Here is a 12,946-nt window from a genome sequence, read left to right as displayed (position 1 = left end):
ATTCTCTTCTGATCGTGCTGATACGGAGCCTGATGTTACTGCTGTTTCCAAGGCATCATGCAAAATTCCTTTGCTAAGAAAAAGCACCTTGGATTGCAGGTCCGTCCGGAAAGATAAAGATGCCTGGGCTGTGGGAGAGAGATTTTCAAAGCTAGTTACATAGACTGTTGTTTTTAATTATATTTTTGACAACGACAAACCAAAGACATACTAACCTTTCTGGTAACTTTATTGCACATACTTTCTGTATTGGCATATTTCTATTTCAGAAGCTATTGATCTAGATTCACTGTAAAATATACACACTTGTAAGTTGTATATAAAAATATTATCGGAGTACTTTTTACAATAGAGTAGTTCAATAAGTTAAAAAGTGTCATGGTATGTGGTTGTAGATAGCACACAAAAGAATATCCAAAATAGACTTTATTTCCACTTTAGCATAAAGAACAGGAACACTAAATAGCAGTGACCCTCAAATCTGGCTCACAAGATCCACTTTCCTGCCTAGTTTAGCTCCAACCCTATCAAACAAACCTACCTGTGATTATCTAATGACCCTGAAGACCCTGATTAGCAAACTCATGTGTGTTTGATTTGGGTTAGAGCTAAACTCTGCAGGAAAGTGGATCTCGCGAGCCAGAATTGAAGATCACTGGCTTATAAAGACAGGGAAACGAAGGAGCAAATGAGATGATACTGTAAATCAACACAGGTGAACAGAGTGAACTAATCAGGGGGACTAAGTGAAACTAGGTCAAAGAAGGTAGAACAGAAACACAGGAACATGAGGCTTTGTCCATACTAATACATTTTCGTTTGAAAACGCATCTTTTTCTCTCCGTTTTGGCCTTCCATCAACACTGACTGAGGTGGCGTTTTTAGTCAAGGAAAACGTCTCAGGTTACAAATGTAACCTTGGTTCCCTGAGAACAGGGAACGAGACAATACGTCAACGACGCTATGGGGAACGCCTCAGATGTGACAGGTGTCTGAAATCAAATATCAACTCACAGCAATCATGCTGACCGGCGACAGCCGTGAATCATCAGCTTGAATGATGAGCGTGCGACCTGGATATAAAAAGGGCGCCTTGAAACCATGACAATATCCTTTCGTCTGAAGGGACTGTTTGGCAGGCAGACCCTGAGGCATGGCTGGGAGACGTATTGTCTCGTTCCCTGTTCTCAGGGAACCAAGGTTACATTTGTAACCTGAGACGTTCCCTTTCGAAGGGAACTTCGACAATACGTCAACGACGCTATGGGGAACGAAATACCCACGCCGCCATGCTAAAGGGAGTGCATGCCCAATGGCAGTGACAACTGTCAGAACCAGCAATTCAATGAACGCTAGAACCACTCACCCTCAGGTCACACAGGGCTGTCAGTGACAGCACTCCCTACGGTCATAGCCCAAGCTATATGATACCACAGAAAACCTCCATAAACATAGTTTAGTGAAAGGTCTACCTGGGCCTGCTCAAGGGCCTAGGACCACAACTTCAACTTCTTAGAAGGGGTCCCTTCTAGGGAATGTGGCTAGGGAACCCGAGGGAACCCCAGCCAGTCACTATTCAGGGGAATGTGCCACCTGAAATGCCACCAGGCAGGCCTGACCTTGTGTCACTACATAAGACACTACAGACTGGCCACTTCCTGTCTGTCCGAAGACAGAGCCTCTGGACACTTGCCTTTAGGAAGGTATCCAGCCCGAGGAACTGCGGAGCAGGCAGTGAACCACTCGGCCCGGATCTCAGAGACGGGATATCCTGGAGAGTATGACTCAGCATAGTGCTTTACAACCCTTGCCAGCGAGGGGAGTTTCTCTACTCGATCCACGGATCTACCCAGTGTTTGTGTTTCAAAAAACACTGAGGAGGCCTCATGAGAGGCCTACGACCGACTGACCAGACTCAGGAGACCACATACTCACATTGACCCTCAGTGAGGGGAGCATAAGATCTACCTGGTAGGCAACCAGGCTGTAGCAGGATAAAAAGGTTCCAGGAGGGAACCCGTAGCAGAGAATAAAAACTTGAGCCGAGCCAGGGCGCAAACTCACCTCCGGTAGCTGCCTGATAAGGACTGCTAAACTGAAAGTAAGTGGCCACTAGCTTACGAAACCCAGCATCACCGTGAAACTACTCCCAGGGAGACCTGGAGAAGCCTACTACCTGACAACCACAGTATGTGGGAGCTCACAGTATGTGGGAGCTCACCTTCAGAGAGGCCTGGTGAAGCCTGCTATCTGATAACCACAATATGTGGGAGTTCACCTACAGAGAGGCCTAGAGAGGCCTACTACCTGTTACCAGATAACCACCTTAAGTGGAAACTGAAAATCATTTGGAACTCAACTCCAGGGAGGCCTGGTGAGGCGTACTACCTGACAACCACAGTATGTGGGAGCTCAACTTCAGGGAGGCCTAGTGAGGCCTACTACCTGATAAACACAGTGCAGGAAAGCTTACTTTCAGGGAGGCCTGGAGAGGCCTACTACCTGAAAACCATAGCTGATAGTGAGCCAGACTGGCAGTCCAGTTGACTGTCTTTGGGGCTTTGCCTTCAGGGAGGCCTTATGAGGCCTACTACCTTACAGTTCAAAGAAGCGGGAATTCAACTCCAGGGAGGCCTGTGGGGCCTGCCACCTAGTAACCACAGTATGTGGGATTAAACCCTCAGGGAGGCCTAGTAAAGCCTACTACCTGACCACCACAAAATGTGGGAGCCCACCTTCAGGGAGGCCTGATGAGGCCTACTACCTGAAACAGTCTAATCAGCTGGATGTAACTGCTGCTGGGGACTCGCCTAACAGGGAGGCCTGGTCGAGCCTGCTAGCTGATAGCGAGTCTATTCTGCTACTTTACCGAACACTGCTGGAACCATACTATTAAAAACTTTTCCTATAGTTTTGTCCAAGTGTATGTTCCACAATGTTGCGACCCACCTCAGAGGAGGCCTGTTAAGGCCTACTAATCAGCAGTGAGCCTTCTGCCCAAACTACCAGGGCCAACCACCGAAGGTGAGCTGGCCTAGGAGCCCTATTGGGGGCTATTCCATCAAGGAGGCCTGCTGGGGCCTACTACCCAACTGTGCAGCCTTCGCGGCAGAAATCTGTTGCTACAGCATCCTGGTACCTAATCACATTGCCAGAGGCAGTGTACTCAGCAAATAGCAATACCCTTATAGCAGGGGAGTACAACATACGCCATTCTGCCTAGTGGAGGCCCCATTAGAGGCCTACCCACTAAATGCATAGGCGTCAGCCCATGGCAATGCTCTGGCTTCAAAGGGAGCGGAGTTCAAAAATCGGAATGAAATGTAGTTTAGAACTCCCTGCTCTACCGGAGCCATTGTGGTGTGAGGTAGATACATACAGAGCTGAGAATGGACTACTCAAAACTACCCTGAGTTAGCGGGGGAGTAACAACCATATGCCCCTGCAATGTTAGACAGGGAGCAGGCCTGCAAGTGGCTCCAAAGGGTGACAGGGATTTGTCCTGCGCCCAGCCTAGGGGAGCGGGGGGGCTAAATTGCAAGCCAACCCACTTCAACCCATCGGTCGAGCGATTAGCTCAACGGGCTGAGTGGAGCCAGCTCTAGAGGCCCAAAAACATCTCTGTTCGGCAGGGTCTGACAAACTCTCACTTCACAGAGCGAAAGATGGCCTAACCCTGCCAGACTGATCCTACCTCAGCTACCACCCTGCATTACTCTATTACCCCTGAATGCAGAGAAAGGGGCGGGCCTTGGCCAACAACTCCCATTTAAGGGAGGAGGCTGAAATCATGGGGAGGAAGCCTAACACATAATGAATGTGGCAGCTATACTTAGCAACACGCCTCCAACATCCCTAGCATAGCCTAGGCCAGCTACAGAGGCGGCCCGGATGAGGGCCGACCTACACGCATAGATCTACCTGAGGGCTCGGAGGAGCCACAGCCTACTTGATTGAGAGGCCGTGAAAACACTCAACCTACTGAAACCCAACAGAGCTCAGGGGAGCGAGTACTCAGGATACCAATGTCACAAACCGATAGGCAGGACATCTATCTGAAGATCTATCTGAAGCTCCAGCGTCAGTCTAAACCTAAAGCAAAAAAGTTTTTTTTTTTTTTTAGGAAGACCAACTACTCTACCTTTAGAAAAGGCCCTCCAGGGAGATCAAACCCTATTTCCGCTGAGCGTTGCAGCGCTTGTGCTGAATGACCTCCCTTAAGTCCCTCTTTTTGTGGGAGGCCCGCCTCCTCTGTGTCCTACTCCTCCATGGAGGGGGGGCACGAGAGGTGACACTAGACCTCTGGTCCTGCCTACGGTCCTCAGACCAAGACGGACCAGGTCCTCCCGCCTGCCTGGGCTGGGGCCCGGATCTCAGAGGTATGCAGGTCTTAAATGCAGCTGAGCGCGCCTTCGCCTCCCTAAACTTTCCAACCACCGCCTCAACGGAGGTGCCAAAATTTTAGCAGGCGAAACTGGTGAATCAAGGAGAAGGGATTTTTCTTTCTCCCCGATATCAGCCAAGTTGAGCCACAGATGCCTCTCTGTGGCCACCATCGCCGCCATCGATCGGCCGATCGCGGCAGCAGTCTGTTTAGTGGCCCGGAGGGACAAATCCGTGGTCCGGCGCAACTCAGCGACTGCCTCAGGGGACAGCCCTGCCCCCTGGTCAACATCCTGCAGCAGGTCAGCTTGGTAGGCTTGGAGCACTGCCATGGTATGAAGGGCAGCACCAGCCTGACCTGCCGCCGTGTACGCTCTGCCATTCAAGCGAGCAGTGGCTTTAAGGGGCGTGGATGGCAGAGTCGGAGCTTTTAGTGTCGACACCCGCCCAGAAACGAGATAGTTCGCAAACGTCTCTTCAATGGGCGGCATCGACACATAACCGTACTCACCGATCCCCTCAACATCAGCGAAGTTACCCCGCTGATGTCGATGAATACGGGCAGAGTACGGTTTCTTCCATGCCCTCTCGATCTCTGAATGGAGATCAGGAAGGAATGGAAGGCTCTGCTGAGCTGGTGGTCTATGTTCAGGGAGAAACCGATCATCCAAACGACCGCGAACGATCGCTCCCTGAGCGCGTCGCCATGGCAACTGAAGTTTGTCAGTGGCGCGCTCCATAACTTCCACCAGCTCTGCGTACACGGGGCAGGATGGCTGACGAGGTTGAGGATATAAATAATCCTCCTCAGCCATCTCTTGCCCGGCCTGAAGAGCACTCGCTGCAGTATAAGTAGGAGAAAAGTCTCCGTCATCCACCTGCAGCTCACTCTCGTCAGCCGATGACGCGTCCGAGAGGTTAACGCCCCTCTCGAGACTGTCAGCGAGCTCCATCTGGGAGCCCCATGAAGCGCGTCGCCGCTCTGCCTCGGCACGAGCGGGACCCGATCCGCGAGGACCAGACGCTGAACTCTCTTCCCTCGAGAAGAGAGCCCGACGAGACCGGAGCGTTTTCATAGGAAAACGCTCACAATTTGCACAGGATGCTCCCTCAAGAGCATCCTGTGCGTGCTCTTCACCCAAACAGTACACACACATCTCGTGAGTGTCACCCGGCGACAAATATCTTGGGCACGGGTCAGCACATTTCACAAAACTTTTAGGACTTGCCTTAGATGTGCGTTTCATTTCTTCGCTGTAAGCAGACGTTTAAATCAGACAAAACAGTCCCTGAAGACGAAAAGGATATTGTCATGGTTTCAAGGCGCCCTTTTTATATCCAGGTCGCACGCTCATCATTCAAGCTGATGATTCACGGCTGTTGCCGGTCAGCATGATTGCTGTGAGTTGATATTTGATTTCAGACACCTGTCACACCTGAGGCGTTCCCCATAGCGTCGTTGACGTATTGTCGAAGTTCCCTTCGAAAGGGAACTGAGGTTTTTGAAAACGCTCTGCAAAGTGTTTAATGTATAATGTTTTCTGATGTTTCAGTGTGGATGAGACAAAGTTTGCAAAGTGCTTGAAAATGCTAGTGTGGACAGAGAGCATTTTTAAAACAATCAGCTGCACCATGTGATAATGATGACATTGTGTCAGATTGAGGTAGACCTACCGAACTGCGGCATCTAGAGTTTCACAACAGAACTTTGGATAAATTAAAATTGATTTACACTTTATGCTAAGAAAGAAACTGCTACAAGTACACTGTTTGTTAGACAAGTAGTGTTCTCATGTAGAATTCATGGCAGCTCTCATTGGGCAAGCCCAGAAAAATAGTGCTGAACAAAACAAACTGTGGGCAGAGTTTGTTTTGTTCAACATCATTTTTCGGGGCTTGGAAATGTCGCCACAATAACAGACCGGTGTGTAAAACTCTCTGACATATTTTAAAGATTCTATGCCAAAACTTTAATAATTTAACATACTTTTGGAAATCCCCTGTTAAGTTGATCCTGATAAGTGCTCGTCATCACAGTGGCTTTCTTCTTTCATGAGGGGGTTTGGCACCACAGTATCTTTGTTTTCAGGCAGAATGTTAAAGAATCCGACATGCGTCTTGCGGAAATCATGTAGAATTCAACCAATCCAATGATGACTTCGACACTCGACATGCGTTCCCGCTCAGTGATTTCTCATTCCAAAAACATAAATTTAGATATAAGTACAAAAAAGAGGTTTAAACCGCGCTGTCAACGGCGGAGATGAAAGGGAGTAACGCGTCGGAAGCCTGTCAAACCGTTGACATTTCCGCGTTATCTGCACAGCGCGAGCTGCTGGAAGCGCGGGAATCGCGTGTCTGCTGACCGATTCGCCGCCTCGCGCGCCGCTCCTTTCTGTCCTTTCTTCTGACAAGCAGTGGGAGAGGAAGAAGGAACAGAGAGACGATGATGTGTTTTTCTTCTTCTTTTTCTATTTCTAAGGCGAAATAAGGATAATTTATTGGAAAAGCAAGACAAACAATGTGGTTTTGTGCAGCTCTGTGTGTCTGTACATTTTCTCTGAGGCCTTATCATTAAGGATAATGTTGATTAAATTCTTACAACTCTCTTTCTCTTTCTCTCTCTCTTTGCTGTGTGTATTTGGCAATACATTCCTCTTAATTAAACCAATGTCTTCACAAGCGTTTGTGCGTTTGTTGATAATTATGTGTTTTTGAAATAGCCAGCCTGACAGAAGTCTATGAAATATCTCTGTGCCAACAGGCTTCAAAATGCAGCTATCCACTATCTCTGTTCCCCTCTCTCTCTCTCTCTCTCTCTCTCTCTCTCTCTCTCTCTCTCTCTCTTTCTGTCTCTCTCTCTCTCTGAATAGGATTTGTACACAGCTGTCATATGCAGAAGACTGGTGAAGCATGAAACCAACCTTTAGAAAATGTTATATCACTGCACACATTCCTGGTACTTTTCACCTCAATAAATTTTCAATGGTCACATAAAGGTGCCTGCAGCACAGGTCTTCATCTGAATGAGTGATCTGACATAAAATGAAACAGCATATGAATACGAGAGCTTCCTTTTTAATAACATTAGGGGAACTTTTTGCTGACCTATACACACAGGAACATGCTTATTTGCACTAACACATGCTAAATACAAATAGACAAAAATACACAAATTTAGAAATAGTATAGGCTACAAAAAAAGTACAAAATATTTATATTTTCTGTTCATCGAACTGCAATGAAAAAATATATCACAAGAATATTAAGTGAAAACTGATTTAAACTGATTATAATAAGAATCATTATTAATTACTAAGCCCTAATAATAGATGATAATACCTAAGAACATATAACCATGAGGACTTAAGTAATGGCTGCTGAAAAGCTCTGCCATTACTAAATAATAATTTAAAATATATATTAGAATATTCACAAAAAAAACTATTATTTGAAATTTTAATATTTCAAAATATAACTGATTTTAGTATATGAAATAAAAGCAGCCTTGTGAGCATAACATACTTTACAAAAACATTACAAAATTTTTACCCGGTAGTGTATATTTTTATAAAAGATGTCTTAAATAACTTAATGTGCACTTTGAGCTGAAAAGAGTTTGAGTGTGTTTTGTGTATGCATGTAAATCATAGTCTTTATTATGATTGAGTATTCTTCTTTTTCAAAAGACAGAGAAAGAATTTTATTAAGAGGATTCTGTATATTTTCATACTTTTTTTTTAACTCTCTTTTGCTGTTTCACTAAACTAGTTAAAAAGTTCAGATGCAAAAGCCTCTAAGCTGTTTGAAATTTTCTTCTAAAATAAGCATTTTATCAGGCTCATATATGCCTAGGTTCAGTCATTTTACTTTGGTGGCAATGAACAGGTTACTTTCTTTGCCATTAAAGTGAAATAACTGAACAGCATAAGAGCTGAGAAAAATGCTCATTTCAGAAGAAAATTTCCGACTTACAGGTTTTGCATCTGAACTCTTCAGTTGTAATTCTGTTTATGGCCTTGTGATCATGCTGTAGAAGCTAGAAACTCAGGAGAGATGACATAAATGAATCTTTCACTTGAGAAAAAAAAGGTCTGTGTAGTTTGACTTTGTGGAATCCCCAGTTGTAGACCGGGTGTTAATCATTTTTCTCTCTATCCTTTACACCGTATCTCTCTCCATCCTTCTCTCTGTTGCCAAAGGTTTTAAAACTCATTACTATTTCCCGGATTAGAATTCAGAACTCAAACAATGAAGTTAATTATGACAGATGATTACTGCTGTAAGAGCTCTGGAGTTCTTAAGACATTAGTTGCCAGGGGGTACTTTGTAGGATCGTGCTGCAACTGAGACCAGCTCAGCGTATCTACTGTGAACTTTTTGTCAAAACAGAAAAAAAACTGTTAATAGTAGTGAATAATTAAAATGATATTTTATTCAAAAGAAGGAGTCTGTGAAGTAGGCTATGTGTGGTTTCTGCAGTTGATACAGAAACGGCTAATAGGTCTACATGTCTAAAATCTAATTTACATAATTTTTTTAGGTTGCAGTAACTAACTGGCAACATCACATGGCATCTAAAAAGTCAGCCTACTGATTATTATTTAAAAAATTTATATTCCACCAATTAGTTCAAATAACAGTGTGGAACAGACTGATTGGTGCTGCATGCACCACTAACAATAACAGAAATGCAGGCCAGAAAAATGTGTCCGTCTGCACACTCGTACATCGTAATAATGCACTGTTTGATGCAGCATTTCAGGCTGATGAACAGAAAAAAGGCAAAAAATAAATAAATAATCACAAAGAAATTCTCAATCGTTATAAAACGTTTGAGCTATTATTGATGTAATAGCAGCGCTGATGTGGAAAAACGTGATCAAGCATCTTTTCTGTCAGTCTCATGTGCCACTGCCTGACAGGGAATTTGTCTCATAATGAGGAGAGCCATAGGGTAAACTCAGCAGAGACACTTTGCAGCAACATCATAGAGCTGTTTCTCTCTCTTTCTTCTTTTCTCTCACATAGGTTGTCTTTCTCTCTCTCTCTCTCTCGTGTATCCTTCTTTAAGAACTAAACACAGCTGTGGATTATAAAAATTCACAATAAAACTTTTCAGGTGCTTTAGGGAACATTTTGCTGCCTGAATATTTTACATTTCATAGCTGTATTTATTCTGCATATACATTCTGCATTATACTTTATAGCCGCGTTCTCAAAGTTTATATTCAAAGGTCCAAATCTGAATTTTCATCAGTGTCAAAGGTCCGGACCGGAACCATTGGTTATTACAAAACCTGTTATTAATAAACATACATAACATGCATAACAAATAAGCATTCATTAAAAAAAAAAAATAATAAATCAATAAAATGCCCCTTGCATTCACAATACATTAATAACAAGTGCAAAAGTGGCATATCAATTAAGTGTCAGCAATAGAGGTCGACCAATAAAGGTTTTTCTCTGGCAGATGCTGATATTTAGAAATCATGGCATTCAATGGCCGATATATGATGCAGATTTTTTGCGCCGATATGTTTGGAAAATTTTATTTTATTTTATTTTATTTATTTCCCTTTATCTCATAAATGTGAGTTTGAGTAAATGATTATTGCAGGGCATAAGATGGTAATAGCTAGGCCTAGTAGCCTAATTCATATGGCGTGCCGTCCGGTCTAAAAATAAGGCTCCTGATTTGTCGCGGGAATTCACCGTACAGTTGCCAGTAGCCACTGAGTTTACCACATAGACAGTAAAAGAAATGGACACAGCGACCCCATTGGAACTCAATTGAGACAAGTGAAGCCCATTTTTAGCGTTTTTTTAGCACTTCCGTTGCTGACGCGCAGACTCAAACGAAGCTTGACGACGTCAGCAACCTGTCTGACGGATGTAAATCTTCTAAGTGGCTGTGCGTGCAAACTGCTATCGTTAATCTTGCAGAGACGGCGAGCTTGAGCGGGGAGTTCTTTGTCATGAGTGAGCAGGAGTAAGTATTCTGATTAATTATTTTGTATAGTATTTTAAAATATAACGCCAGTACGCCATATTAAGTTAATTGCCTGCGAGCTTCTCCTCCTGTCTGTACGGTAATGCGACAGAGAGACGAGTGGTTATGACGCAATCGTTAGCCTATTTTTTTACAAAAACTGTTTATACGGGGCCATAATGTAACATAGAAGGTAATGGAGCCCTTTATACATTGTCGTGTATCTTTAGAAATAAATAATGGATAAACGGAGTCTTTAAACGCCTCAGATGTAAAGTTATTCGCTGTCAAAGTGACGCCAAAATGAATGGTTAATGGCTAACGCAAGTGAAGTTCTGCTAAAAGATGGCAGCCCCCACCCGACTTCAACTTCCGGTCGAGTTCCTTGCCCCTTGGTTTACTACTGACAGGCCGGCGGGGCATCAGTATACACAGTCACCTCACGCAGCGAACGACTCACTTTCCTCACGCAGCGAACGACTCACTTTCCTCACGCAGCGACGACTCATTTTCCTCAGCGAACGGATCGTTTTTTTTATTGCTTAGCTTAGCTCTCACTATATATTATAATAGTTTATATCATATTTTTTCGTTCGCTGAGGAAAGTGAGTCGTTCGCCAGTGAGGTGACTGTGTATACTGATGCCCCGCCGGCCTGTCAGTGGTAAACTCAGTGGCTACTGGCAACTGTACGGTGAATTCCCGTGACATATCAGTAGCCTTATTTTTGGACCGAACGGCACGCTATAAATTCATAGTAATAATACATGTCTCAAAACTTAAGCACCTTCTCAAAACTGTCCTGAAGCATGCTTTTTGTTTTTGTTTGCTGACAGACATCAGTGTTTTCCACAGACTTAAATGCTAATTCATTCTCTGCCAGCAGGAGGCGCTGTTGGAGCAGGAGATATAGCGCTTCACCCAGTAACGGCTGTAATCAAATAAAACTAGATGAAATTCACATCAAAGCTTTTGAAGACCGTCGGTTCTTTTGATTGATACATTTATATGAAACAACCATGCTGCATTTTAATTTTGAAACGTGCAGTGCTCAGTTTTTTCAAAGAAATAACGTTAAAATGCTTTTGGAAAATCTATTTGATGCGGTCAATTGTGATGAGCCACTACAAATAGCCTAAATAAATCTATGGGAAACACTGGACACTGCTTTATGTCAAATGACCATAATCTAAGTGATAAAAATAAAAAATTAATTAATTAATATTACTCATTATTATTAATACTCATATTAGCGTTGAAATGTCACCCAAATATGTAAAACATCATATGATCACTGGATGTCATGACAACAAATGTCATGAAGGAAAAGTTTCAATATCTCGTCTTGGCTTTTATTTCAGACCAATTCTAAACAGACATTAAAAAAAAACTAAAGGTTTAGAATTTTAACATTCTTTATTGTTAAAATTACCATAACTGTGTACAGTCTTAAATTTAGAAATTCTTTATTGGCATCTGTTTCATAAAGACCCTTTAACATCCACGGAACGGGAACCAAACATTGTTCTTCAATGGCATTGCTGGGAAACCCCCCTTTTGGAACCTTTATTTTTAATATAACTAACAAAGCCCTTTTATTTGATTTGTATTCAAGGCTGGTGTACATGTAATCCAGATCTACATTTTACCACTAACACTGAATTATAAAAGCCTTTTATTAAACTTTCATCTGCGTTGATAATAGAATATTTTCCACACAAATACCAGTTCAGGCACTCTCATCTTTTTCATTGCGTTGATAATCCTCTTACTTTCAAACATTGATAGTGCCATGTCACAGGTCACAAGGCACTGACACTCCAGTTTTGTCATGGTAATGAAGCTTTTAATTCACAGACGATGAACTCATATCTTTTAACAGATATTTTTTAAACCATTCAAATCTGCAAGTCACTTTTTCATCTGTTATTATGTCCATGTATATCTCCCCTGGCTTAAAGGATGCCTTTCATATTTCATTGAGTGATGGCCTGGATTTGTTGAAGATCATTACCATTACAACAGCCCCTGCAAAAATACTGTTATCTTCTCCCATGATATCAAATGATGATATATATTGTAGGGTATTTCATTCCGTCTTACAGACATGATACGATCAGTATGCCACGAGTTTATGATGATGAAGTAGGAAAAAAATATAATTTTAGTCTACCTGCAGTGACACTTAAGTTTGTTATATGAGGAAGGGTGAACTACATATAATGCTTATAGTTATTACCAGTCATATAAATATACTTCCCTAAAAGAGTAACTTTATTTTGTCACAAATCTGAGGGAAGAGTTTTGTTCCTCAAGTCTTAGCCAGGCTATACAGTAGTACAGTAGTATAGGTTTATGCATGTGATGAAATACACAAATATATTATAGATTCAATATATTATATCTGCCATCTATCTAATGTAGGTTCACGTCTTCGTGTCTGGCCTCACATTATGGGAAGTGTTGGTTATGCAGTTTAGAGTAACTTTGCAAAGCTTCATAATTATGCCTAATTACAAATATATATATATATATATATATATATATATATATATATATATATATATAT

The sequence above is a fragment of the Carassius auratus genome, chromosome 11 (assembly GCF_003368295.1).
Source record: "Carassius auratus strain Wakin chromosome 11, ASM336829v1, whole genome shotgun sequence".
Taxonomy (NCBI): Eukaryota; Metazoa; Chordata; class Actinopteri; order Cypriniformes; family Cyprinidae; genus Carassius; species Carassius auratus.
Note: the sequence above shows the minus strand (reverse complement) of the source record.